This window comes from Artemia franciscana, unplaced genomic scaffold, assembly GCF_032884065.1.
Source record: "Artemia franciscana unplaced genomic scaffold, ASM3288406v1 Scaffold_2040, whole genome shotgun sequence".
NCBI classification, from domain to species: domain Eukaryota; kingdom Metazoa; phylum Arthropoda; class Branchiopoda; order Anostraca; family Artemiidae; genus Artemia; species Artemia franciscana.
The window spans coordinates 7,501-31,936 of record NW_027063083.1 but is presented as its reverse complement, the minus strand read 5'-3'; the positions used below and the strand labels follow the sequence as shown (position 1 = coordinate 31,936).

General features: G+C 35.0%; 1 long non-coding RNA gene across 1 annotated transcript; it reads right to left on the bottom strand.

Moving 5' to 3' along the window:
* Nucleotides 1-3,291: 3,291 nt before the first annotated feature.
* On the bottom strand, nt 3,292-17,768 carry LOC136042795 (uncharacterized). The gene is made up of 3 exons (XR_010621435.1): nt 17,668-17,768; nt 7,836-8,032; nt 3,292-3,741 (listed from the first exon to the last, which is right to left on the bottom strand). It is a non-coding gene; the product is annotated as an uncharacterized LOC136042795 (long non-coding RNA).
* Between the last annotated feature and the right edge of the window lie 6,668 nt (nt 17,769-24,436).

Genomic DNA, 24,436 nt, shown 5'->3' with positions numbered 1-24,436 from the left:
ATTATTGAAATATCCTACAACTGCAATTGGAAGTACCTCTGTAATGAAATTAGAATTGCAAAACTACTTTAATCTTTCAATTCAGGAAAAGCAATCTTAATGTTAGCGCCTCCTTGAAAAAACTTGAGATTGAAAAAAAAAGAATTTTTTTCAATTCTTTTTTGTCTTATGATGATTACTTTAAAAACAAAAATTTGAATATAAATTCTTTAATTTTTTTTTCCACTATAGACTGTCCGCATAATGTTAAAATATCGTGCAAACAAATTGTAAAGCTATTTGCAATAATACATACTAACTTGATTGCCTTAAATCACTCTTGCAAGCATTAAGGATGAATCCTGTACACACTGGTTACTGATGATGAGGGCTCAGCTTATTGGGCCAACCATATAGTTGGAGAAAACATTATTCTTTATCCAGCTATTAACAGGTTTCTGGTAGAGCTTTAGGAAGGTACTATTATGTTTTCTTGAAACATCAAAGTCAGCTGGATAATTGACTGAACTAATTAGTAGTGTCACAGGATCAAAGCTGAAATTTCTCTGTAAGTAATATTTAATTGGCATTGTTTTTCAAAATTATTTCAAGTCAGAAAGTTTTAAGTCCTTGTCGGCCAACCGTTTATCGCCAAACGAAAAACAAGTCGTACCCGTTTGGAATGGAAGGATGTCATATATTTTGTATCCAAAATAAGACAAGTGGTCAATCACCAAAGTTTAGATGGCGTTGGTGATTTTCAGTTTTCCAAGGGAAAAAGAAAGGGTTTCCCCGTTGTGAAAAAAAACAACAAAACATTTTGTGAACTACGAGTACAGTGCACAGAAACCGTACCCCTCCACCTTGCCTGACAATTTAATAACCTTTAGTTGTCATCTTTGGGGATCAATAAATTTGTAACGTTTGAATTTTTTCAGAAGAAAAGCTTTGTAAAATTTAACTAATTAGCTTCGCTTGTTCATTTATTTGGCTCTAAGTGGGTATAAAGTTAGATAAAAATTAAGAAATGCTCCTCTTATTCAAACTTAAAACTGAAAGAATCCCTTCACCAGTTGATTTATTCAATTACCATTCTATTAATTTAAAACACAGATGCGCTATTCTTTTTCTTCTTTTTGTAAAAAAAAAAAAAAACATTCCAGGACTATGATCTTGAGCAAGATCATCTTTCCAATTGACTCAATCATTTTTTCATTTTTATTTAAAGGGCAGGTAATAATCTTGTCAACAGAAAAAAAATCGGCTCATGTAATTTAAAATGCATTATGGTGCAAATATTAAATATTAGTGGAGAACACTGTCTCTTTGATTTTTTCAACTTTTATCATGACCACATTTATGGACAAGCAGGGCTTTACCGTATGCAAGGTGCAATACATTAAAACAGATTGGACTAATTGACAGTGTTTTCAGATCGACGCTGTTTTGAGGTAAAGAATTCTCTATACTTTTTTACTGATACTGACAAATGTCCTTAGAAATGGAGACACAACCTAGGTTTCCCGGTACCCACAGGTATATCTTGTGGATACAGAAAAGTTATCTATTGCCAAGAGGGTCAGTTTCCAAAAATCAAAGACAGAGACCAACACACACAAAAATCAGTTAGTCAGTCAAAGATCGTGCATTACCCTGGTTTCATCTTTGGAGGTAAAGCTATAAAGAATATTGATTAATCCCATCTCCTCAAAAATACATTTTCACCATCCATTCACGCGGTAGATATTCTCGAATGGGTTTGTTCCTTCTGGGCAAGAAAGCATGATGACATTATACCTTCTATGGACACAATGCCATCGATCTCAATTATACTTCTCTGCAAATTTTACAAAAAACTTGTTCCCAAAAATGAATGCCCGTGTTCTGCAGAGCTCATAGAAAGCTGTTTATACTCCTCCAAAAGATTAATAATACGGCTTCTAGAGATGTAACAGGGTGTCAATGGATATTCTTCTGAGTACCCACCATTCTTACTAGCTATATACTATTATCACCGTTACGGTAGGTAAAGAAACACCTCACAAGGGATAATCAATTCCTATGTTTAGAAAGCCTGATTGCACTAAAGTCATTACTAAAAAAATGCTACTTTTGCCAACAATCTATAAAAAGTGGTTGAGCCTTATATCTCGAATCGGAAAAAAAATTGTTATAAAGGGTATTTTCAATTACAACAGCAAAAAGAACTTGTTTCCCAAAGAGCAAGCTTATGAAAAATGCTGTTGCACTTAATTTTTATGAGTTTTAGAGACCGAAAGCGTTAAGTACAGGTCTCCCCCACAGTCAAAAGTATAACGTCTTTTCAACAATCGACGGTTTAAAAGGCGTTTTATATATTTTTTGCTAATCTTCAACATTTTGTAAAATGTCATAAAATATATGCCATATTTCCACGACCTTACTGCATATTTCTTTTGAAGGACGATAAAGATTCTTCTTCAATAATTTTATTAGGTTCTTAAAAGTTTCCTCTAGGCTTCTCATACAAGCCTAGATACTCATGAAAACGCCCAAAGGTTTTTTGGGGTTAGGATGCTCATCCATACACCAGAAGCTATCGTCAACACACTGTTATTTGATTTAAAAATTCAATGCATGAAAACGATGCATTTTTGCGAAAGATAAGACACAATTTTAGAGATCAGAGCGGGCATAAGTCGAATCCTCTAAGTTAACAATCTTAAACCGAACAGACTAAATTGAATGAAGAAATCCAGCACAAAAAGAAACGGAAAAGGCCATTAATATTAGTTGCGCAACCCTCATTTAACCCCCCAAAACTCTTCAATGAATACGCACTATATTTTCAATTGAAATTACTCTTTACCCGATGGTCAATATATTTGAAAGAATGAATTATTTTAGTCATTTTATGATTATTATTACTTCGCCATTAGTAAGCATATAGATACAGTAAACCCTGGCATTGGGGTTTTAGGACAAGCAAGATCCCCTTTCCTACTTTTATCAGGTTCACTCTTTATATAAAAAAGTCCTAGCTACATTTTTGAAGTTTAGCATTAATCCGCAAATATAAAATGGCGGGCCCAAAATAGGTCTCTCGAAACTGTTTTAGAAACATAACCACAATATCACTTTTCCTTCATGGCATCCCTTCTTAAAAGGGGATGCTTAAAGTTGAAAATATACAATAGTTGTTCGTGTATAGTAAATGCTCTTCATAAATTGTTTTGATAAACATAGTTACGTATTTATTTTAATTTTCTCTATCTTGTACTCCGTCCTTGTGAACTATCCCTAGCTCTAAGAACAACAAGCAGTTTGCAAGAATACAAAGAAACAATATTTTATTGATTAAATTTATATTAAAATATAAAATAAAAAAAATGTTGTTGTATGTTGAGTCAGGAAGAGGTTCTTTGGCAGGAGCAGAGGCCACATAATTGCACAGCTTCAATGAGCAGTAAATTCGTTAGGTGAAGGATAAGCAAAAAATTGAAGCAAAATTGATTAAAAATTTTTTGAGGGTTCTATTTTTTAGTAAAATATAAAAAGGGGAGCAAAAAAAAATATACGTGAATTTTACTGAGATTTTATTTAACTTTAGGTTTAGAACCCTTGTTTTTTTTTATTTAAACTTTAAAATTATAAGAAACCAGTTCTGCTGCACTGTCTTTTTATGTAAATATAAGCGTCTATACACAAAAAGACGAATGCAACAGAGAACAGGCTTACAGAGAAATTTACTTTCCGAAATTTACTGCCCAGCTACTTCATTATCTAGAAAAGAAAAGAAAAGTCAATCATTTGCAGACAATAGACAATAAATATTTCCGAACTAAAAAATTTATAAGGATAAATTTTGAAGACTGGCTAAATACATTACAAGAGCGAAAACCTCAAGACCATGAGAAGAAAACCTTTTTTCTTCACATGTAATTATGCTTGCTATTAACAAATCCTTTTAGACTTTCCTGGAACATTTTGTGATATAGGAAAAGCACAGATACAAATGTGTTCCTTAAAACTGAATTAGTCAATACAAGATAATGCTAAATGTGAAAATGAGTACTACCTAAGGAGGGGCGGGGGTAGCATGGATTAGTTTTTGGCGGAAAAGAAATTTTCTGGGCAAAAACTTTCATTGGTAGATAAGGCGTGATTTAAAAAAATTACATTTTCTAAGAGCCCCACGGAGATAAAACCATCGAAAAGTGATGAAGAACTAATATATTATACAATATATATATTATATATATATATATATATATATATATATATATATATATATATATATATATATATATGTAGCTAAGCGTATTTTACTTATTATCAATTCTGGTACCCCTTTTATTGAAATCCTTTGAAATCAAATTTAGTCAGGTCTTGGGGGATGGTGAGAAGGGTGCTGAACTGTATGAGAGTCAGGAAGGTGTACTACGTGTAACAAGGTCGTAAGAAAGACGCATTTGCACTATCAAGAACGGCTCAGGAGCGACTAAGGCCCAGCGGCCACGGGGCAAATGTTTTGAGACTAGAATTGCTAACTGATTGCGCATGCAACTGTTGTGTGACCATGACCTTGAGGAAGTGAGGTCCAACCCACGAGGCAATCCAGATGTTACTGGTTTCCAATCAGTCAAAAACCGGTTCCGAATGAGACCCCAGTCATGGTCACAGTTGCGTTGCAGTGCTGTCCCAGACATTTTCGGGAGCTACCGCGTTGATATTGTCCAATTACTTTGGCTCTCAACATGTCAGACCAGAAATTAAACATGAAAGTAGACTAAAAGAAGACTAATATCATGATTGTCAAAATGGCTAGTATACAATAACTGAGCAGCTAGGGGTTTTAAGTTTAAACTTTAAGGAGAAGGTTGAGAAGAAAATCGAACTGAATCATAAGAATATATGTGCATCCAGGTAGTCAAAAGAGCACATCTCCAATATCTTAGTAATTTCTAAGGGTATTAAGTTGGAACCTTCAATCATTGGTGAGGAGGGTGTCGAACAAAATCAAAGTATACTATATACACCTAAGTAGTCGAAAGGGCACGTCTGCAAAATATCAAGAGCGGCTAAGAGTATTTAGTAGACGCTTTCAGAGGATGCTGGGGGAGGATTCTAAACTAAATCGAAAGACACTATGTGCATCCATTTCATCAAAATAATGAACCTATAATATAACAAGAATCGCTTAAAGTTGATATAATATAACAAGAATTGCTTAAAGTATAAAGCTGAAACTTTCGGTGCATGTTGACATAAATCTCGAACAAATTGTCAAAAGACAGTATCCGTTACATGTCACGAACAGCTTTTGATATCAAGTTTAACTTTCAAGGAATGATCAGAGAGCAAATTGAATTCAACGATAAGATAGTACCTGCATTCAGGTTGAAAAAAGGGCATATCAAAAATGTCTCAGCAACTTCTTAGGGTATTAAGGCGACTTTCAGATAATTGTACAGATGCTACTGATCAAAATCAAAACGCACTATGGCATCAAAGTTGCCAAAAAGACATATTGACAGTATCTCAGGAAGTTCCATGGACCACAGTAGAAACTTTCAGGGAATAAACAAACATTGTACAACAAAGTCAAAAGCAACTGTGAACATAAAGGTAAAAAAAGGGCGCATTTATAACATTTCAAGAACAACTAACAGTATTAAGTAAAAATTTCGAGTGAATATCGAGAGGTATATTGAACTAATTCAGGAGACATTAAGTGCATTATGAATGTCAATATGGCATATATGCAATAACTCGGGAACATTTAAGAGTATTAAGTGGGAACTTTCACCGAAAGTTGAGAGAAATGTTAAACTAAATCAAAAAACACTCTGTCTTGAGGGAATGCCGATGGGGATCAAACAGTTCGTGGTAACGAACTGTAGTAAGGAGCGATCCAGCTCAATAGTAACCAAAACCCTAAAAAATTGAATTTTGATATAAAATTTCATATAAATTTGAATTCATATAAAATTTCATATAAAATTTGAAATTTGATATAAATTTCATCAAGTTTAGTCTTACCCGTCAAAAGTTATGAGCCTGAGAAAATTTGCCTTATTTAGGAAAATAGGAGGAAACACCCCCTAAAAGTAGTAGGATCTTAACGAAAATGACACCATCAGATTCAGCGTATCAGAGAACCCTACTGTAGAAGTTTCAAGCTCCTATCTACAAAAATGTGGAATTTTGTATTTTTTGTCAGAAGACAAATCACGGGTGCGTGTTTATTAGTTTGTTTGTTGTTTTTTTTCCAGGGGTCATCGTATCGACCAAGTGGTCCTAGAATGTCGCAAGAGGGCTCATTCTAACGGAAATGAAAAGTTCTAGTGCCCTTTTTAAGTGACCAAAAAAATTGGAGGGCATCTAGGCCCCCTCCCACGCTCATTTTTTCCCAAAGTCAACGGATCAAAATTTTGAGATAGCCATTTTGTTCAACATAGTCGAAAACCATAATAACTATGTCTTTGGGGATGACTTACTCCCCCACAGTCTCTGGGGGAGGGGCAACAGAAACTTACAATAGCGGAAATATAATATACACAATTCAGCCAGATCTTGTCTTTTTTTCAGGATAGGTGAAATACCAGATAGGAAAAGTATTGAATGGTCGCAAAAACTAATGTATAGCAATGCAAGCGCTTTTCGATACTAATGACCACAGTTAGCTACTATTTTACTATAATCCGCTTTAAGTTTTCTTTAATATGCCGTACAATATTGATCCTAAAAGCTAGTAGATTCCAATAAATATGAATGCTTGACCGCCGCAAATCAGAGACACAAAGGATGGAGAAGTTAGAACACGGATTTCAAATGGGCATAGACTTTGCATTAAAGACTAGGTACTCACACTTATCAATATTCAATGACAGACCAACAGTTTTGAAATGTTTTGAAATAGATGATACGGAATTCGAGAGGCTAGATCTAGAAGTATATCATCCGCATATGCAATACAAGAGACATTTACCAAATTACAAAAAAGAAAGGGCATTATTTTGTATAACACACTGCGGATACAAATACTGAAAAGATACAGTGAAAGAACACCGCCTTGACGCACTTCCAAGCGGGTTGGAATATTATGTCCAACCATATGTCCCGGTGTCCCAGTCTTTAATTTCTCTTTGAGTGTCCAGGTTGCCATTTACATTCCCTGTGTCCCGGTCATCATTTGTGTCCTGGTCTGTAATTTCGTCAGTCGACAAACATGACGTCAGTCGACAGACAAACAAACAACTTATTTTTATATATAGGTATATATATATATATATATATATATATATATATATATATATATATATATATATATATATATATATATATATATATATATATATATATATATATATATATATATATATATATATATATATATATATATATATATATATATATATATATATATATATATAACGCCATAGTTGAAAAACAAATTCGTCCATGGAAATTTCCAAGTGTCACTGGTAACATCTAGTACTGGTCAATCCATAAAGTGGTATATTTGTTCTTATGAAAGGGTGATTGCAAATCGAAAGTTCTCATTCACCTTTTAAGTGTCAAAAGAGATAGAGAAAACATTTTTTGTCTGGGATTCATCCAATGTGTATTTGTGTTGCGAGAGCAACACTTTGGTTTTGTCTTGTTTTTTTTTCTATACCGCCGATGTCGGATTATTCCTGGAAACAAGCCATCAAGAACACTCGATGGTCATCGAGAATCACCGCCAAGAAACATCGTACTTAGCAAGATGCTTTTTCAAAGTTAATATATCTCCGGCTAGTAGATCAACATAATATAAACTAAGAGAGATTACTTGTGTAAGTTAGGTTTAAGGAAAGAAAAAAGATTCTTACCTTAAATTTGGAAGTCATTTGATTAATTAAAAACCAATTTTCACTGAGACTAGTCGCATCCCTAGTTTGCTACTAGATCGTAGCAAAGTCTTTGATATAGCAGGCATAAATTGTAAAATATCTTTATCTAAACAAAAAACTAGTCGATGACAATACCGCCGGAGAGCTCCCTGAAATTCTGGCAGCACTGTTGGAATCTGGAAAATATAATTTTTAATAGACCATGGTTCCAAATCTGAGGCATTATAATAAAAGCAAATAAATATAAAATAAAAGCATTATATATATATATATATATATATATATATATATATATATATATATATATATATATATATATATATATATATATATATATATATATATATATATATATTGGTCTATATTAATCACTAATTTAGGAAAACAGTCTTCCTTTTCTCCTTCTGTCTTTTTTTTTTTTTTTTTTTTTTTTTTTTTGTGTTTGTGTTTGGGCTGTAGCATTGGTGATTTCTCTTTTCATGATATATATATATATATATACTAGCTGTTGGGGTGGCACTTCGCGCCCCCCCAAGCCCCCCCACGCGCGTAAGTCGTTACGCGCCATTGTAGTTGTGTCCCTGTTTCCCACCTGTGAATAGAGATAGATATAAATATATGTTTTTAACTACGTAAAACATGCGAATATACAACATTCTTCGCTGTCCCATTGTCTGTGCATATAAATAGATTGTCAGGTTTACTGACTCTTGAACATGCAGCATATAATTGTCCATGGAAAAAACAATCCGTATTCAAATCTATACCTCGTTATTCTAATGATGTGTCCCTGTGTCCCGGTCGTCATTTATATTCCCTGTGTCCCGGACGTCATTTGTGTCCCGGTGTCCCAGTTTGTAATTTCTCCTTGAGTGTCCCGGTCGTCATTTAAATTCCCTGTGTCCCGGTCGTCATTTGTGTCCCGGTCTGTAATTTCTATTCGAACAACCCCTGTGTCCCGGTCGTCATTTATATATCCCGCCTGTGCCCCCGGCGTCCCTGTTGTAGTTGTGTCCCGGTCGTCATTTATATTCCATGTCCCGGTCGTGATTTGTGTCCGGGTGTCCCAGTCTGTAATTTCTTTTTGAGGTTCTCGGTCGTCATCTATATTCCCTCTGTCTCGGTCGTCATTTGTGTCCTGGTCTGTAGTTTCTCTTTGAGTGTTTTTTCTTTTTAGTTTTTTACCTTTTTTCTTTTTTCAGTTTTCTTTTTCTTCTTTATTTTTCAGCGTCACTATGAAGTACATATCGCCGAACCTTTGTTTTTTTAACTTAAATCTGGTTGGCATTGATGAACTTATCCAAGTCAAAATCCCGAACCCAATCATCATCGCTATCAGTTTGATATGTTTTGACTCTCGCTGTCCAGGTGGATTTTCATCTAACTGCGCGGTTTAGCGTTCTTTAGCCGCAAGCCTGTTTTCTTGCTGTTCTTGTGATTCCTCGGCACGCTTTCTTTTCTTACTTTCTCTATCAGCAGCAACTTTTTTGGCATAGACTCTTTGAGCAGCTTCCTCGGCTGTTGCCAGTGTAGGTTGTTCAGTCATTTTACGATTAAACATTTTTCCGTGAACGAATGACTTAAATACCTTTAATGACGTCATCGTCATAACAAACATGACGACATCTTGGAAAGGGTTTAGGTTAGAAAACTGAAACTGAGAAAACTGAAAACTGAGAGAGACACACACACACAGACACAGAAGGGTTTACAGACATCTTGGAAAGGGTTTAGGTTAGAAAACTGAAACACACACACACACACACACACACACACACACACACACACACACACACACACACACACACACACACACACACACACACACACACACACACACACACACACACACACACACACACACACACACACACACACACACACACACACACACACCACACACACACACACACACACACACACACACACACACACACACACACACACACACACACACACACACACACACACACACACACACACACACACACACACACACACACACACACACACACACACACACACACACACACACACACACACACACACACACACACACACACACACACACACACACACACACACACACACACACACCACACACACACACACACACACACACACACACACACACACACACACACACACACACACACACACACACACACACACACACACACACACACACACACACACACACACACACACACACACACACACACACACACACACACACACACACACACACACACACACACACACACACACACACACACACACACACACACACACACACACACACACACACACACACACACACACACACACACACACACACACACACACACACACACACACACACACACACACACACACACACACACACACACACACACACACACACACACACACACACACACACACACACACACACACACACACACACACACACACACACACACACACACACACACACACACACACACACACACACACACACACACACACACACACACACACACACACACACACACACACACACACACACACACACACACACACACACACACACACACACACACACACACACACACACACACACACACACACACACACACACACACACACACACACACACACACACACACACACACACACACACACACACACACACACACACACACACACACACACACACACACACACACACACACACACACACACACACACACACACACACAGACACAGAAGGGTTTACAGACATCTTGGAAAGGGTTTAGGTTAGAAAACTGAAACTTTCAGGAATGGATCTACAGGCTAAATTATGTCCCGGGAAGGTATTTTAAAGCACCCAACATCCACTCTTTCTCCCTCTAGAGGGCCCTGAAATTTTCCTACATGACAGGTTTTATACCTATTGAAATTATGACAAAACAATATTTTACCTTAATTTTCAGTTAGGCTACTAGTGGCTTTTTCTCTGCTTTTAGTTCTGAAAATGCAATTCCTCTTATTTGAGTAAAATTTTGAGCCATATCGATGTTTTTTTTCAAAATTTAGGAAATGTGTTTCCATAACTTTAAAACCTTATAAAATGGGAGTGAGCAAAGTTATGAAGCTGAAAACAATTTTGTTGTACTTCAATTAAGCAGAAGATCTATTTTGCAAGGTTTCACTTTTATAACACACATATTTGTAAAGTTCATCAAAGGTCAGGGCCCTCTAGAGGGAGAAAGAGTGGACGTAGGTAGTTCAAAATACCTTCCTGGGATACTTTAGCCTGTAGACCCACCCCTGAAAGTTTCATTCTCGTAACCTAAACCCTTTCCGAGATAGCAAGAAGTCAATTAACTCGAATTTTACCGTTATCATTGTTGTATAAGGTATTCATAAAAATTCCAAGTAAAATATTATTTTGAGTTGAAGTCATTCAATTGAAAAAAAATGTTTTTTGTAATAGATAAGTAGAAGGTGAGTACGTAATTGTGTGCTTTTTTCATATTTTAGGTTAGAATAAGTCAAACCAACATTTCCTGGCTACATCCTTGTACCATAAGTAGAAGGTGAGTGCGTAATTGTGCGTTTTTCTTCATATTTTAGGTTAAAGTAGGTCAAACCAACATTTCCTGGCGATATCCTTGCACCTTGTATACAGTTATTCTATGCGTTAACACAATCAATAGTGATTCTTGATTTTGCTTGTTTTATTACTGTAGTTGGTTTTTCAAGGATTAGACTTGTAGATTTTTTGACTTTGTTGCCATATTCGAAGTTGCCTCACTTCCAGGAACAACGTGGTATAGTTGGCTTGCTTACTTCTTGACACCCACGCAAAGGGGGCTGTGATGCTTGCCGGGAATGCCATAGCAGTATTCATAATTTTTCTAGGTGTAAAGACCATTGACATTTCTTGGAAATAGGCTAGAGGTGAGAGCCAATCCAGAAAGTTGCTTAAAGGGCTATGCAAAGACTTTTGGGATAAAAAGGAACATAACTATTTTGGTTACAGTTGTTTCTCTTTTTCAATGAAATAGAATAGAATTAAACCTATTTTCAGCTTGCTCAAAAGATTTCTTGCCTAGACGAGCAACACAACAAAATCAATAGCACTTGTAGTTTTTAGCATCACTACACCACTAGAGAATCTTTCAATATTCTCATTCTGATTTTTAGGATCCAACTAAATTAAGGCTCAAACACCAGACTCTAAGAAAAAACAAGAGCTAAGAGTCCATATGGCATTTGTGACAAGGTCGTAAGAACCAATATTCAAGAGCTCATACGGTATGAGCTCTAGCGAAATTTTAAGAATCAATAGATTGAATTAAAAGGAAAATCAGAGGCTTAATGCCAGCCAGGACTATTAATAAGAGCTCTGAGACACGAGGTCCTTCTAAGTATCAAGATTTATTCAGATCCAATCACCCATTCGTAAGTTAAAAATATTCAATTTTTTTTTTAATTTTTCTTTTCCTTTCAGGATCCCCAGACGGCTGAATCGGGGAAAAAAGACTTTATCAAGTCAACTTGTGCAGGTCCCTAACACACCAACTAGTTTTCATCGTCTAGCACGTCCAGAAGCACCGAACTCGCCAAAGCACTGGAACCCTTAACTCCCCCAAAGAGAGCGGATCCAGTCTGGTTATGTCAATCACGTATCTTCGACATTTGCTTATTCTACACACCAAATTTATCCCGATCTCTCCACTCTAAGCGTTTTACAAGATTTCCCGTATCTCCCTCCAACTCTCCCCCCCCCCAATATCACCGGTACGGTTGGGATTCAAAATAAGAGCTCTAAGACACGAGGTCCTTCTAAATCTCAATTTTTATTAAGATCCGATCAACCATTCAAAAGTTAAAAACGCATCATTTTTTTCAATTTTTCCTCTCCCTCCAGCCTCCTAGATGGTCGAATTGAGGAAACAACTATCATCAAGGCAATTTGTGCATGTACCTGACATGCTAGCCAACTTTCATCATCCTAGCACGTCCAGAAGCACCGAACTCGTCAAAACACTGAAGATATCCCCCAAAGAGAGTGGATCTGGTCCAGTTATGTCAATTACGTATCTATAGCTTGTACTTATTCTTCCCATCAAATTTCATCCCGATCTCTCTACTCTAGGCGTTTTTCAAGATTCCCAGATTCCATGATTTTATTTCCCCCTTCCACCCCATTATGTCCCCGGATCCGATTCGAATCGTACTTCGAGCATCTGAGACATAAAATCTTTCTATAAATCAAGTTTCATTAAGATCCGAAAACCCATTTGTAAAATAAAGATACCTAAATTTTCACGTTTTCCAAGATTTTCGGTCTCCCCTTCTACTCCCCCAATGTCAACCAGATCTGTCGGGATTTAAAATAAGAGCTATGAAGCACAGGATCCTTCTAAATATCAAATTTCGTTAAGATCTGATCACTCGTTTTTAAGTTAAAAATATCTCATTTTTTAATTTCTTTTAAATAACACCCCCGCCCCCAACTCCCCCAAAGAAAGCAGATCGGTTTCAGTTATGTCAGTCACGTATCTAGGACTTGTGCTCAGGTTTCCCGCCAAGTATCATTGTGATCTCTCCACTCTAATCGTTTTCCAAGATTTCCGTTACCCAACTCTCCCCAATGACACTGGATCCAGTAGAGATTTAAAATAAGAGATCTGAGTTACGAGGTCCTTCTAAATATCAAATTTCATTAAGATCTGATCACTACTTTGTAAGTTAAAAATACCTCATTTTTTCAGATTTTTCAGAATTAACCATCCACCCCAACTCCCCCCAAAAGAGAAGATCCGTTCCAGTTATGTCAATCACATATCTAGGACTTGTGCTAAGTTTCATATTGATCCCTCCACTCTAAGCTTTTTCCACAGGTTTAAAATAGCAACGAAGACCACACTGCCTTTCCATAACAAACAAATACAACGTAGAGACAATAGGGAAAATTTCAAGACAGTGGAAATTATTTCTGCAGATATTTCGGCCCTATGTCCAAGGGCTGTCTTCAGCACAATACAAGAATAAGAGAAAAACTATATATATATATAAAAGAACTTACATCAAATTGTGAGGATTAAAACTGAAGGATTAAAAACACTTTTAAAAAAAAATTTTAAAAATAGCCCTAGCATCCTTACTTCAACGAAGTTCAACCAGGACTGGCGAAAAAATGAAATGAGAATATAAGCTCATTCAAACTGGTGACTTCTCTTTTCATGATATATATATATATATATATATATATATATATATATATATATATATATATATATATATATATATATATATATATATATATATATAATTCAATATATATATGAAGATTGCATAGTTATTGTTTCTAGTTCTGCTGTAAAGGTTGTAGGATTTGCAGAGTAAATGTTTGCAGTTCTGCTCTCTTTGGGGGAGTTAGGGGGTGGGGTTTAGTGCTTTGGTGAGTTTGGTGCTTTTGGATGTGCTAGGATGATGAAAATTGATCAGCGTGTCAGGAAGCTGCACAAATTGACTTGATAAAGTCGTTTTCCCCAATTCAACCATCTGGGGAGAGGAAAATTAGGAAAATTGAGGTATTTTTAACTTTACAAGTGTTACAAGTGTTTGATCAAATCTTAATGCTTTTTGATATTTAGAAGGACCTTGTGACTCAGAACACTTATTTTAAATCCTGAACCTCATCAAACTTCTGATTTTCCTTTTAAAAAATCTATAGATTCTTAGAATTTTGCCAGAGTTCATATCATATGAGCTCTTGGCTCTTCCAACCTGTCGCAAGTGCCATTTGAGCTCTTAGCCCTTGTTTCTTTATGATTATGGTCAAGCCATAATAAAGTCAAATTTTTAGTAATAACTAAATTATCCAGTGCAGTGCAACTGGGTAGTCCTGTCATTAGTTTATTCAATTGAGCTTCTTTAAACTTCCAAAAGCATTTTTATGATTGGTCAATTATGGAAATGATTTAGGTTTCCGTTTTTGAAATTAAAAACAATATAGATTTTGAACAGTATTTTCACTGTGTGAGTAGAAAAAGAGTTGAATAATTTCCTAAGCCAGAAACTATCATGAATCACTTAATTCTTAATCACAGGAATATTTTTTTTGTCCTATTTTAGACATGATCTCAGCCAATAACTGTTCAGCCATTGAAAGCCCAAATGCCATGAATAATCAAACTCCAGACAATGAGGTACACAGAACCAGAGGTGGAGCCAACAAGGCACAAAAGTTTAAGTAGCAATTGTAGTAAAATTCAATACTACTACTAATAACCCTCTGCAGGACCAAGCCCCCTGAGGCAACCAATAATACACAATCCTCCTCCATCTGTATCTATTCAAATCCTTCTACTTTACACCCTCCCAGAAAGTTCTAATTTCCCTTAAATCTTTCTTTACAACATCTTATGCTTAGTTCTAGGCAAATACCTAAAACATGAAGAACAATATAGAATTTCTCAAGATAGCAGAGAACAAATTAGAACAAATATTTTGGCCCTATGTCCAAGGGTTATCCTCAGCAATACAAAAATATAGGACTGTATCAAGAAAAAACACAATAGGATTAGAATCCTATAAAAAACACAATAGGATCAAGAAAAAACACAATAGGATTAATAGATCATTGGTCAACTGCTCTATATAAGCAAGACGTATATTACAATGAAGACCACACTACCATTCTATCACAAAGACCTATAACAAGAAGAACAATAAGGATATTCACATGCTAATCCTATTTAAGTTTTTTCTTCTTATATATTTCTGTATTGCTGAGGATGGCCCTTGGACATGGGGCTGAAATATTCATTCTAATTTGTTTCCCATTGTCTTGAGAAATTCCCAATTGTTTTTCTTGTTTCAGGTGTTTGTGATGGAAAGGCAGTGTGGTCTTAGTTGCTGTTTGCATCTTGCTTATGGGGGAGCAGTTGACCAACAATAGATTTTACTTTTTTAGTTTAGACAAAAACATTATCCTGTAAGTTTTTTCTTCTTATATATTTAAGCATTCCTGAGACATGATACATCCTTTGGACATAGGGCTAAAATATTCATTCTTCTTGTTTCCATCAGTCTTGAGAAATTCCCTATTGTTCTTCTTGTTTTAGCTGTTTGTGATGGTAAAGCAGTGTGATCTTTGTTGCTATTTACTTAGGTCTAGATCTATGACTCCCAAACTTACTTGACCAACTGCCTCTTTTCAAGAAAAATTTTCACTTGATGCCACCTGTATTTTATATTTATTTCAATAGTAATTAATAAGGGATATAAATATTATTGCATCTGTAAGAAGAGGAATTAACAAGCAAAAGACTAATTTTTACAATTATTATAATTTTACTGTATAAATCACCAAATGTCTTGAAAAAAAAAATCTCTATCAAATATAAGTCAATTTGTAAATTTGTTAAGCTAGAATAAGTTAAAATAAATTAAGTGAAGATAAAAATAACACTAAAACCATGTTAACAAATAATCAAAGATTATGTCCCAGAATAGGCAGAATGATACAAGTGACCCTGTATTGGTTGTCCTACCCTAATGTTCATTTTGAAAAAATTCTAGCTTATTGAATTTAGGCTATCTTGGAATGGGGTTTGGTTACGAAAATTAAATTTTCAAGGATGGGTCTACAGTCTAAAGTATATCCCAGGAAGGTATTTTGAAGTACCCACCTCTGCTCCTTCTTTCTATTCTATACCAAGTGAAATTTTGACAAAATAACATTTTATCTTAACGTTCAGTTACCAGTAGGTTTTTCTCTGCCTGTAGTTCTCAAAAATGCAATTCCTGTTATTTGAGTTGAATTCTGAGTCAAATCAAAGTTTTTTCCTTCAAAATTTAGGAAATATATTTGCACATCTTTAAAACCTTAAAAATTGGGACTGAGCAAAGTTGTGAGGCAGAAAAGAATTTTGTTGTGCTTCATTCAGTAAATTTATAGCCAACAGTATAGCTGACTTCCATATAAAGTGAATAGACCACTCAATGCCTTTTATTATGCTTTTTAAAAAAGTAATAATTGCTTCTACAAGAAATTCAGATTTAAGCACTTTTTGAGCTCTTGAAAATGACTAATTTTCAATTAGAGCAGGACTTATTGCTCATTTTCTGTAGATTATTACTACTTTTTATCAGCACAATCTTTTCCATAAAAAAAATAATGCTAGATTTTCTCAGTGCTAAAATTATTTATAACAATGTTAGTTTAGGTTAAAATGTGCTTAAATCTGGATTTCCAATAGAAGCAATTATAATATTCATGAAGAGCATATAAAAGGCAACAGGTGGTATATTCACTTTATATGAAAGCCAGTTATATTGTTTGCTATAAAGTTACCCTTCATTCAAGCAGAAGATCTATTTTAAAGGTTTCACTTTATGACACACATATTTTTAAAGCTCATCAAAGGTCAGGAACATATACTTTAGACCCATTCCTGAAAGTTTCATTTCCCTAACCTAACCGATTTCCAAGATAACCTAAAGTCAATAAACTAGAATTTTACCTTCATTTCAAGCAGGAGAACTAAGTTTTAACATCAATTTCTAAAGAGCGTTTGGCTAAACCGACATCACTGTTGTCTATTTAGAACCAATTAAATTAGCCACCTAAGGATTTTCCCTTCTCAACCGGTTTCATTTCAGGATGATTTTCTATTTTCATTGTCTGAGAAGACAATAAATTTGTCTTCTCAGCCGGGCTCTGGACATTTTGTAACTTATTATATTATAAAAATGAACTTGAACACATCTTTCTCTGGCGAGAAATACTAGACTCTAAAATACAAGAGAGTACAAACATTCAACTTACTATTTGTGATTTTAAAAGATAATTTCTGCCCCGACCAGGCCATTTTTTCTTCAAAATTAATTGCTGCTGAGTGATTAAATTTTAACAGTACACCAAAGCCGCGTTTGTTTCACTTTTCAAGTTAACTGCGTTTTATTTGCGAGTCTTGGTTCGGTCTTTTATGCCGATTTAATTTTTCACGTGGTTCTTAATCATACTTTAGAGTTACTTTTACGTGCATAAACAACTTCATAGCTATGACAAAGCGCACAGGCTGAGCTCTGTCAAAGAGTTGGCAAATATTTGAAAGGGGGGAATTTTAAAAACTTAGAAATTATACGGAAAACATGAGGTGTTATAAGCAAGGGTTGCCTATTCCCTGGCGGCTGGAATTTACTTCCCCCCCTGGGAAATACCCCCAATGAAAGTATATCCAAGTAAAATAATACCTCCCCTCAGAAAATACACCCCCCCCCATGGAAAACAATTTTCCAAATTTGAGAATTTTATTTCAGTTTAGTTTTTTTTTTCTTACGAGGAAAAGATTTTGTTATTTGTGAATTATCCGTCACTCAATCAAGTTTACGCTTTGTAAAACACGAGAACAAACCGGTTTCTTCATTAGTTTCTTTCAGCATAGCGTATGAAAAGACAAAGACAAGTGACAGAATAAATGGAAAATATATAATTGGGATTATATAATTTTAAATATTTTTTTATTAAATAAAATGTTAAATTATAATAATAAAATTATGAACACATAAGTTTACATTTGCAATTAAGGGATAGGGGGAACGATTTAGCCCCCCCCATCTCCTGCTAATATATAGGTTTTTTTTTAAGTAACGAAGAAATCAATTTGTTCTCGAGTTTTACACAGCTTAAATTTGAGTGAATGTCGTATAATTTACAAGTACAGAAATGTTTCATGGAGAGAGAGCTGGATTTCCTACTACTGATTAAGAACGATCAGAAATAAGCTTAAAAAAATTAACTGAAAATAACAATATTAACTTAAACTAAAAATGAACATGAGTGCTGACACCCCTCACTTCTTCTCAAGAACAGAACTTAATTGACCCTTTACTTAAAACAAAATAGATTTTAAACCTTTTCACCTTAATTAATGAAGAAGTCTTAGGTCTATAAGGAATAAATATCAGAATATGAATATCAAATGACAATACACGGTTCTTTGTTCTTTGTTTTATTTTTAGTAAAGCGCAAATTAAATTCTGGTTTTGAGAAGACATGGTGGATGTCAGCCCTACTCCTTTAATTTTGAATCGTTTTGGGTTTCACTCGGCTATCTATTGTAATTTCTGTTCGTTTCGGGTTTCATTTATTTATTACTCGGGATTAAAGGTAGTTTTACACTTGGAAAATCAGAAAAGCAAACTCAAAGAATTTGACAACGCTTTCATCTGTAAAAACCTAAAAAATAAAAATGTGTTGGTTCCTAAAGCCGACTTTCTTTTCAAAGGAAAGCTAAACCATCTTATACTTTCTGGTGCCATGCGTTTTTAGCTGGATTTTGGCGATTCCTCTCATACATTTTTTTCTTCCTTTTTTAAGTTGGTGCCCGCTTCTGCCAAAAATTGCGAAAGTTTATTTAAAGAGTTTTCAATTTGTCTCAGCCAAAGCCGTTCACTTTGTAATAAAAATAAAAGGAAAACAAGATAATACAAAAAAGGAAATGAAAGAGAAAAAATCGTAAATAAAGAAAAGGTAAGAAAAGTATGAAACAAAAAAAAACGGCACCAACCCTTTATTGCTGTTATTAGAAATCTTAATAGGATGAGGGCGGTCTCTCTGAAATCTAAATATTTACCAATATACTGCTCGCACATACCTGGCTGTGGGAAATTATTGTCATCATATCCAAACATTAGGTACGCCCCTTAAATTAGACATCCATTGCCACACAGTTGAGAAATTAAAAGCATCATAGATAACATACGCTACCACTCCATTGCGGCATGATCTCTATTGCCCCACTGCCATTCAGAACTTGAGAGAGGTGTGATGCCTGAATCACTTTTGAGGCCCTTGCATATCGTCAAAAATCTAGTTTTGGAGGAGGAAGAGGTTTAAAAACTTAAGGCATGATTTTTGGGCAGTAGAAGGAGGGGGGTAATGATTGGTGGAACTTGTCAACACACATAATTTGAGTTTCAAAAGTAATAAAAACGTAAATAAAAAACAAAACAATAAATAAATAAAAGGGCAAAGAAGATTTATTACTAACTTGAATTATTGGTCTAAGCATATGCCTAAATAAACATTTCTCAGAAAAGTTGTCTTGGGTTCTAATTATTTATTTAAGTATAGGAACACAGCTTAACATATACAAGAAATTCTTAAAAAACCACAATTTATCAATATTTCGAGAAAGGAAAATTAAAAGTAAATTTATTGTTAAATCTTAAGTGTGCTTCCATTTTATAGATATTTTCATGACTCTTCAACATCAAAGATGGCGTTCCCCTAGGCACATCCCAGTAACAGTTTTAGGCCTCATAATCTGAGGGAGGGAGTTACACCTGTAAAAATATAAAATCAACAGAACCTAATGTCACAAAAATGTATGGGGGAGGGCAGCTTCCGTCTCTAACCCAGGCCTAGAACCACCACTGGCTCTCCCCTAAATATTATTTCTGGAGTGGTTTTTCCTTGAAGTTTTGACTCACTACTTCAGCTACTACTCGTTACTTCATTTGTGACTCATTTCTTAAACTGTTTGGGCCATTAGTCCTAAATTTTGGGGAATAATTCTGGAAGCATGGACAGGTAGGGGGCAATCAAGTTTTTTTTTTTAACTCTAAGATACGGTAATCTTCAGCTTCTGAACCGCTTCCACAGAAAATAAAACCATTCACAGATAGGTCCAAAGAAATTATAATATTCTAATGATCTAAGTCGATACAAATGCATTATTATTAGTATTGAACTGATAACGCTAGGTTTCAAATCGTTCTTTTGTCTCCTTATCAAGTCTTAGAGAATAGGTAGCAAGTGTTTTTCTTCTGAGGAACTAAACTAAGCCAACCTGACAACCAGCTACTTTCGGACTCCCAACGAACAAAGCTTGAGACGGGCACACCAGTCTTAGAAAAAAACACGTAAAATTTCTTGGCATGCAAGTCAGAGCTCCGCTTAGTTTGGAGGCTATCGCATTGACTGTTTTAATTGTACTGTCCTTGGATAGAAAACTTACATGCCGGAGTGCTATATTGAAGGTGTAAGTTTGTAAGTAGAATAAGTACCTATAGAGAAATACTTAATCCTTTTGTTATCTAATATTCAGCCCCAGGATTTAGATTCTGATTCTCTACCACAGAAGCGAACCCATAGTCTCCAAACATGCTTCACCGCTCAGCTGTTAACCATACTACCCAAGGGGATATCATACTGCCCAAGATAAACAGTGTGGAATTATTACATAGGGCTAGGGCCCTTTTTAATAATTGAAAGTAATTATAGGGAAACCAACCCCCCTCCCATGAAAGTAATCCTATTACTATGAATATTACTATATTACATAGTATATGAATATTACTATGTGAATCCTCCTATTGATTCACTAGTAACATCTTATCCGCTTTCTCAGGCTTATATGCAGGATTATTTGGAGATGGACTGCATTGAAACTTAAATACGAGAATGTATAAAAGGTGGGTGAGTCATATAAGGAATGTAAGATGCTCTGTGAGGGGTGGGGGAGGCCAAAAATCTCACTGCAGTAAATTTATTTGGCCTGCATTCCCTCCCAAGAAGAGTATACAAAAAATTGTTTGACCCCCCCCCTTCATACCATGCTATCTAGGGAACGCTTTTGCGATTGCAATTTGTATTTATTACATTTAAATATCAGTTTTAAAGGCAGCAGTGCAGGAAATCATGGCATGTGGTTCATTTTGAGATGTAGCTGTATTTCTTTTATCTGCATTTTAAATGGAGTTTTGTTGCTTTTTAATTAATTTAGATTAATTTTCCAACGTTCGTTTTCATATTTATATGTTTTCTTGTTATACATAGGCCTCTTAAATTGGGGGGGGGGGGAAGCTTCAAAAATTTCAATTACTGCAATTTTAGTCAATTGAGTACCTTAATAGGACTGTTAAAGTATAAAATCAAAAGAATTGAATTTCAGATATCAGAAAAACTCCTCCCTACCCAGGCCTAGAACAGCCATTGATGCTATTTGTGTAATGATATGTGTTTTTGCAATCTCAAAATATAGATGACAGTAGCCTATTCATTTCGTACTTTTCATTCTGTACTGTTTCTCGTATAGTTTCCAGATTCTCTTTATCCAGCCAGTGCTTCCCTTGGCAAAACTCTCTTACAACATCTTAAACCCCCACCCCAGCCCAAAAAAACATCTTGGTTATTTGTATTTACGGTTACTTTTCTCCCTTTCCTCAGCAATTTGAGCGATTTAAGGAATAGTTTTGTTTGATTATATTACATTTTGTTTTATATATTTGATTATTTATCTTAAAAACTTTCCATATAATGCCAAGTTCCAGCTTGTGAATTATTGAAATATCCTACAACTGCAATTGGAAGTACCTCTGTAATGAAATTAGAATTGCAAAACTACTTTAATCTTTCAATTCAGGAAAAGCAATCTTAATGTTAGCACCTCCTTGAAAAAACTTGAGATTGAAAAAAAAAGAATTTTTTTCAATTCTTTTTTGTCTTATGATGATTACTTTAAAAACAAAAATTTGAATATAAATTCTTTAATTTTTTTTTCCACTATAGACTGTCCGCATAATGTTAAAATATCGTGCAAACAAATTGTAAAGCTATTTGCAATAATACATACTAACTTGATTGCCTTAAATCACTCTTGCAAGCATTAAGGATGAATCCTGTACACACTGGTTACTGATGATGAGGGCTCAGCTTATTGGGCCAACCATATAGTTGGAGAAAACATTATTCTTTATCCAGCTATTAACAGGTTTCTGGTAGAGCTTTAGGAAGGTACTATTATGTTTTCTTGAAACATCAAAGTCAGCTGGATAATTGACTGAACTAAGTAGTAGTGTCACAGGATCAAAGCTGAAATTTCTCTGTAAGTAATATTTAATTGGCATTGTTTTTCAAAATTATTTCAAGTCAGAAAGTTTTAAGTCCTTGTCGGCCAACCGTTTATCGCCAAACGAAAAACAAGTCGTACCCGTTTGGAATGGAAGGATGTCATATATTTTGTATCCAAAATAAGACAAGTGGTCAATCACCAAAGTTTAGATGGCGTTGGTGATTTTCAGTTTTCCAAGGGAAAAAGAAAGGGTTTCCCCGTTGTGAAAAAAAACAACAAAACATTTTGTGAACTACGAGTACAGTGCACAGAAACCGTACCCCTCCACCTTGCCTGACAATTTAATAACCTTTAGTTGTCATCTTTGGGGATCAATAAATTTGTAACGTTTGAATTTTTTCAGAAGAAAAGCTTTGTAAAATTTAACTAATTAGCTTCGCTTATTCATTTATTTGGCTCTAAGTGGGTATAAAGTTAGATAAAAATTAAGAAATGCTCCTCTTATTCAAACTTAAAACTGAAAGAATCCCTTCACCAGTTGATTTATTCAATTACCATTCTATTAATTTAAAACACAGATGCGCTATTCTTTTTCTTCTTTTTGTAAAAAAAAAAAAAAAAAACATTCCAGGACTATGATCTTGAGCAAGATCATCTTTCCAATTGACTCAATCATTTTTTCATTTTTATTTAAAGGGCAGGTAATAATCTTGTCAACAGAAAAAAAAATCGGCTCATGTAATTTAAAATGCATTATGGTGCAAATATTAAATATTAGTGGAGAACACTGTCTCTTTGATTTTTTCAACTTTTATCATGACCACATTTATGGACAAGCAGGGCTTTACCGTATGCAAGGTACAATACATTAAAACAGATTGGACTAATTGACAGTGTTTTCAGATCGACGCTGTTTTGAGGTAAAGAATTCTCTATACTTTTTTACTGATACTGACAAATGTCCTTAGAAATGGAGACACAACCTAGGTTTCCCGGTACCCACAGGTATATCTTGTGGAGACAGAAAAGTTATCTATTGCCAAGAGGGTCAGTTTCCAAAAATCAAAGACAGAGACCAACACACACAAAAATCAGTTAGTCAGTCAAAGATCGTGCATTACCCTGGTTTCATCTTTGGAGGTAAAGCTATAAAGAATATTGATTAATCCCATCTCCTCAAAAATACATTTTCACCATCCATTCACGCGGTAGATATTCTCGAATGGGTTTGTTCCTTCTGGGCAAGAAAGCATGATGACATTATACCTTCTATGGACACAATGCCATCGATCTCAATTATACTTCTCTGCAAATTTTACAAAAAACTTGTTCCCAAAAATGAATGCCCGTGTTCTGCAGAGCTCATAGAAAGCTGTTTATACTCCTCCAAAAGATTAATAATACGGCTTCTAGAGATATAACAGGGTGTCAATGGATATTCTTCTGAGTACCCACCATTCTTACTAGCTATATACTATTATCACCGTTACGGTAGGTAAAGAAACACCTCACAAGGGATAATCAATTCCTATGTTTAGAAAGCCTGATTGCACTAAAGTCATTACTAAAAAAATGCTACTTTTGCCAACAATCTATAAAAAGTGGTTGAGCCTTATATCTCGAATCGGAAAAAAAATTGTTATAAAGGGTATTTTCAATTACAACAGCAAAAAGAACTTGTTTCCCAAAGAGCAAGCTTATGAAAAATGCTGTTGCACTTAATTTTTATGAGTTTTA